The following is a 6,000-nucleotide window of genomic DNA, read 5'->3' as shown; positions in this document are numbered from 1 at the left end:
ATAAAAGGTCAAAGTTTCAAAAGTCTTGATACTTCCTATTTGCGTTTAAATAGAAACACAGGTGTGTGAGTGGGCGGCGTGTTTTCCCTCAACAGGTGACAGTTGGTGTGCTAACTTTAAACTCTCACTGCCCCCACAGCATGTGAGATTTACTGACAACAAACACTGCCTTTGGCACAAACTCCTTACAGCGTCACAGATCGTTACTGTCGCTAAATTGTCCTCCTCCTTGCAAACTCTGAGGCTCATTTATTCTGACCGGGGGTCTGTGCAGTTGACGTCACTGAGAGGGATCAAAGTGTTTACATTAACTCCTTCTGGATGATTGGTAAAGCAACAGCATGCCAGTGGTTCGGGGACAGCTGGCCATGGATCAAGGTTGATCCAGACCTGTTGACTAATTGAGTAGCTTGAAATCTTCAGGATCTACTGAACGAAATTAACTACAACTGTAAACGACTGAATGAAACTCGTTCGCTACAGCTCAGGGGAATAGAGCTTTGTAAATAGCGAGGTCTAATCACCACCTACAGTTATTCTTTCATACTTTAGTCATTTGTTTTGCCAAAATGTCTGCTTCCCCTTGTGATAGACTTTTATTTGGCATAATTTCAGACACTTGAGAAACTTGAATCCACGCAGGTGCACCAGTTAACCATGGCAACAATTTCACACTTTCAGCCACATGATCCAAAGGTAGTGAGAAACCCTCTTTGGGGCTTTGCTTTTTTTTCTCTCCCTTTCCCAGCTGGCACATGAAGGCAGGATGCAATATCTGAGAGGGAGAGAGGAGGAGGGGGCTTTAACAGTCAGGATAATTAAATTCTCCTCTCCCTGTCCATCCAATGGTCTCTCAAACTCAGCCAAGCTCATACAAGCTTTTCCAGACTTGTTACCATTAAATGAGATGAGCTAAGGGCGTATACTGTATTGGCAGGGAGCAGTGTGCCAGATAGTTAATAAGGAATAAAATGTATGTTATATTGAAAGCTCTAGGCGGCTTCATTGGCTACTAATGAGCTGTCACTAAACCAAGGTACAAGAGGTCTTCATTAGTAATCCCAGGAGCCTCCTATATGCTGAAGGTAACAGCCAAAGCGTCTGCTTGTCAAAATGTCTTCACATAATAAGATACCCTTGCCTACTTTTGGTTGCTGTGGTGAAATGCACTTGGGTATTTATGTCTCAGAGGAGTATGCAAAGAATCAAATCCCTAAATTACCACTTCAGTGGCGTGGTAGTGTAGACTGATAAATTACTCAGTGGATGTGGCCTTGTCAAGCAGCTGAAAAGCTGCTGAATTCTGATGACGGTAAGCTTAACTTGATTTATGGTAATCTATTGCTCCTTTCCACTCATGCTCTCAGAGGCAAATAAAGAGAAATCAAGAGCAGATTGGGAGGAAAAGGCCAGTCAATAGAGGGTGCTATTTGCTTTTAAAATCAATACTTAATTAAAAGGAATCTAGACTCGGCCGACTTTTGAGAATAGTCTTACATTAATGTCATTTGTTTCTTTCAGGAAATGCCTTTCTTCTCCAGCAGATTCGTAATGACGCAGTACAGTAAGTGGATCTCATTTGCAAAGCTTTCCCAGTCAATGCTCTCCTTTAGATGTCATGCTTTTACCACTCATTGTCAGAAAGGAAAGTGGAATGGCATGAAATTACAGAGGTCAGAGGTTTTCAGACGGATGGTGGGCAGCAATGCTTTCACTTAAACCGTCTTCTTAATGCCACTAAATGTCACTCCTCCTCTGTCCCAGCTTTTTTTATTTTGACCTGTTAGTTAGATTGCTCAGAGGTTAAACATTTCTAGTTCATTATCAGAGGTTGATGTATAGAGCCATTTGATGTGGGCTTCAAATTAAAAGGCTCTTTCTGTCTTTTGTGGGAGTGATAGTAAGTGCACAGCACAGATTGCTTTTTTCTCCTGGGCTGGGAATAGTAGCCAATTCAATTTGCATTCCAAGGGAAAATGTGCCCCGAGTCAGCCGTTAACTCCTGGGTCGAGATCAGTCAAACTCACTGATTGGAGTCATGATAAGTCAATTTAGCATGTAAAATCTTACATTTACAATTCAGAAAGTATCAAACATCTGTGGAGAGATCTGAAAACGGCTGTCCACCAGCGGTCAGCGTCAGACCTGACACAGCTTGAGAGGATCTCACTGGATGAAAACATCCATTCTGTCTGATCAACTGTCTTTCCTAATCTTGGCTGCCGTAAATGACATGTTCTTGCTCTTTTTATAAAACGCAAGCAAAATATGAACCCATTATTTTGCATGAAAATATAAAATATTGCAAAGAAACAACAAATATATATCAATAACTGATAATATAATTTGTAATTTGTAACAATCTCCATTATGTTTGGAAAAAGTTTTAAAGAAATGCTTTAAAAATCATTTATCACTTATATTTTTCATCCAGGTGGTAAAAAGAGTCTTTGAGGATTCTTGTTAAATGACCCTCTGAGTTTTTTAAAGATTAAACACAATTTCTCAAGCAACACAAGGGGAGCATATATCAAACACTGTTGAATTCAAGCATTTACTTCCATGTTGCTCCCACAACATCCTAGCCGGTCAATATCATCTGGAACAGGAGCTGTGAAGTGTGTTGCTTGTGAACAGGGAGCAGAGATGTGACTGCTCACACATGACAAACATGTGAGCTGCCACCATCACCTTCTTTAAGATTCACAGTAGTTTCAGCTGTTTTTAAAACTATTCATTGATTCCTCTTGCAAACATTAGGAGTTTTTTCACAGACCCCTTTCAAATGAGAACTGGATCAGTATCTCGGAGGAGAGCACAGGAGGTCCTCTGTGTGTTCCGCCTTTGCTTTGTTCACGATGACGTAATACTGTCAAAGAATGGGCCTGTTGTTATGTATCCTTCACTATTATCAGCAAATCCTAGCTAGCAACAAAGCAAGCAATGATTTTGTCTCTCTACCAAGTTATGTCAAAGCTTAATTAGCTCATGCCAACTTAATTTATGTCCAAAAAATGAATAAAAACAACTAAAAGAGTCATAGTTTTGAATCTAGTTGTCTAGTAATCTAGTTGTAATCTATTTTCCTTTAATAAAGACAGCAAGTGTGCTTTAAATAGTGAATTTTACTTGTTAAGCCTGCAGAGAAGGGGTCAGTGGTAGATAAAAAGATCGATTTTTGGTGCAATATTCCTTTAAACTCATTGCAGAGCCAGTCACAGTGTTATTACTCTTTTCAATGACACAGCACCATACGTTCTATGAAACACTGTAAGATTGACACAAGCACACTGCCTATGTGCAAGTATGACCAGGTGTTGGCTCGGTCTCTACACAAACCCGTCAAGCCTTGGAGCCATATCTTTTGTTGGCATGGCAACAGTTGGTGAGCTCAGGTGAGCGGGGAGTCTCACGTGTCTCACCCATTCACCTGCCAGGCTTGGCAAGGTCCTGGGAAATCTGAGACAGAAGAAGTGATGGGCCTATTGTTGAGTGACATGCCTATTCTTTCCTTCACCTTTCCCCAGGCTAATCAATCCACTCTCGACTGTGCCACAGAAAATGCCTCATGACTTTCATGAGCAAATCTATCTCTGTATCTGTCCGTCTGCCACAGCTGAATTGATAAAATCCAATTTGACGAAAACCAAATCTCACATATGTCTGTGCTGCTCTCAGGTGATTACAGGTGATTTATTGTATTTTTTTTTTTTACATTCTGCATTTATTCTGTTGAATAAATGCCCCACCCCAACCCCCCACCCCACCCCGCATATTATGCACAGTGTCATTTAAACATCTGATTGGAAGACAGTTGTATCCCTTTGGGTTTTTAATCTTTCTATCTCTAGCTGTTATTTAGTGTTATTTATGTGTCAGCATATTAAGGTTAGGTGGAAATAGCAGCAGCATCTATTTCAAACATCTTCTATTGTCAGCTATAGTGCCTATCTGCCTCCACCTCTTCCTCTTCCTCCTCCTCCTCCTCCTCCAGCCCACATACTGTACCTCCTCCCCATCCCTCTATCTGTCATCTCTCAGAATAGCTGCAGTGTCTTTAGCATTATTTATTTATTTGTCTGAACTATTGCTCTTTTCTATTGGCTTCTTTTCAGGAAGGTCAGAGTGCAGGGTCGATGGCGACTAGGATACAGTGTCTCGTTCAAGGACGTGTTAGCAAAATGAATTCAGGCTCTCATGAGAGTCTGAGCCTTACATACTGTATGGCCAGTTGTTTTATTAGTTTACATCCTTCAGCCTTATTTCTTTTACTTTGAGAGTCCACACAGTGAGGTGCAAATTAGAAATTAGTGTGAGATTCAATTCAAGTCCATCAAAATTAAAATGTGTTGGATGATTTCAACCGACTTTTCTTTTTGAATCTTCACCCATCAATGTCAAAAGGGTTGAATCTCAATTTTTCAATGCAGTGCAACAAATTCTGTATCCATTCAACCTCATCATGTTTTTTCAAACAATAGTACACTCAAATTTCTTCCATCGATTAATATTCATGGATAACCCTAACTAAATTCCAATTCATTTAAGTTGACCTTAAGACACACATCCTCTACTTTATTTTCCTATTGTGCTAAAAAAAATTCTTTGAAGTTCTTTGAAAAAACATACAATGCTCTACCCTTAATACCCTCTTTAAGTGCCAAATTTAGAAATCAATAATGTAACTTCTCTAATTCTCCCCCTCTCTTGACAAAGATACCATCTCAGTTCACATATGTATTTATCTAAGGGAAGAGACTGGATTTGGAAAGAAACCTAAGAAGAAAGGCAATAGCTGGAGAGGTTTGTTGAATAAAGCAGAATAAAAACAGCACTCAGGAGAAATACCAGCTTCCAAATTGAGCACTTTTCTTTTGAGACTGGGAAAAAAACTATTAAACCTATTATAGCAGTGAAGGTAGTAGGGCTTTATACTCCTTGGAGGATGGCTACCACTCTACTGCTGGAGTCATAGATCTATAACACAAAATAGAAACACAATCTATCTTTTAATCACTTCTGTGATACTGAATGTTGTTTCTCATTCATCTCTAATTTCTTTCCTTCAACACTGACTTCATGCTTCATGTATATTATTAGGAGGATCTACAAAGACTAGTATTTGCCAAAGATTATTGTTTCTAAAGAATTGCCAAATGTCTTGAATATATTCCTCGAGGGTAATTCAGATCTTATAAATTGAATTGTCAGTCACTAATGACACCAGATTTGCTTTCACACCATCTGTGCTTATTTCTAAACTTTCTGGCACCTTTTAGTTGCCCTTTGGGGACTCCCTTATGGCCTTGGTAGGATTTAATGAAACAGTAATTGCAGAGATGAACTAAACCAGTTCTAGGCTCTAATCATCCTGCAACTTCATTTTCCAGACAGACACAGCAGTGGCTCTTGATTTCTGCTTTCACCTCTTGTTCTGGCTGAAGTTGCAGGTTTCTCATCACACACACAATCACCAGAGAAACAGACCTTCCTTGTGTTTTTTGTCCTCCTGACTACATTGCAGTGATGTTTGATTGCTTTGTCTTTTCCCATCATGCTCGCATGCAGCTCAGAGCCCGGTTTAACAGTCTGTCTAAGATATTTGTGGATGGGCAAACAAGCGTGTCATCTGAGAAACTATTGATAAACCGTTAATGTGTCAACAAAGGACACAGTGTTGTTGATTGTGTGTATGTCATATGAGCTCAATCATGTCTGTGAGGGTCAGCGGGGTTTTCTCTGTCTGACTAGTTCAACTCTGGCGATATATAACTTTACCCACCTAAACACAAACACATACAATGCTCAGATCATGCAAGGACAGTTTCAAAAGGAATAGTTTGACATTTTGGAAAACAGTGATTTGCTTTCTACCTGAGAGTTAGATGAGAACAATGACACCACTCTCTGCTGATATGAAGCTACAGCCATTCAAAGCTACCTGACAAGTCATTCTGATGGATGTTTCCAGTCTTTATGCTAAGATAGGCCAACTGTCTG

Source organism: Seriola dumerili, unplaced genomic scaffold (genome assembly GCF_002260705.1).
Source record: "Seriola dumerili isolate Sdu_G_001 unplaced genomic scaffold, Sdu_1.0 BDQW01000242.1, whole genome shotgun sequence".
NCBI classification, from domain to species: Eukaryota; Metazoa; Chordata; class Actinopteri; order Carangiformes; family Carangidae; genus Seriola; species Seriola dumerili.
Note: the sequence above shows the minus strand (reverse complement) of the source record.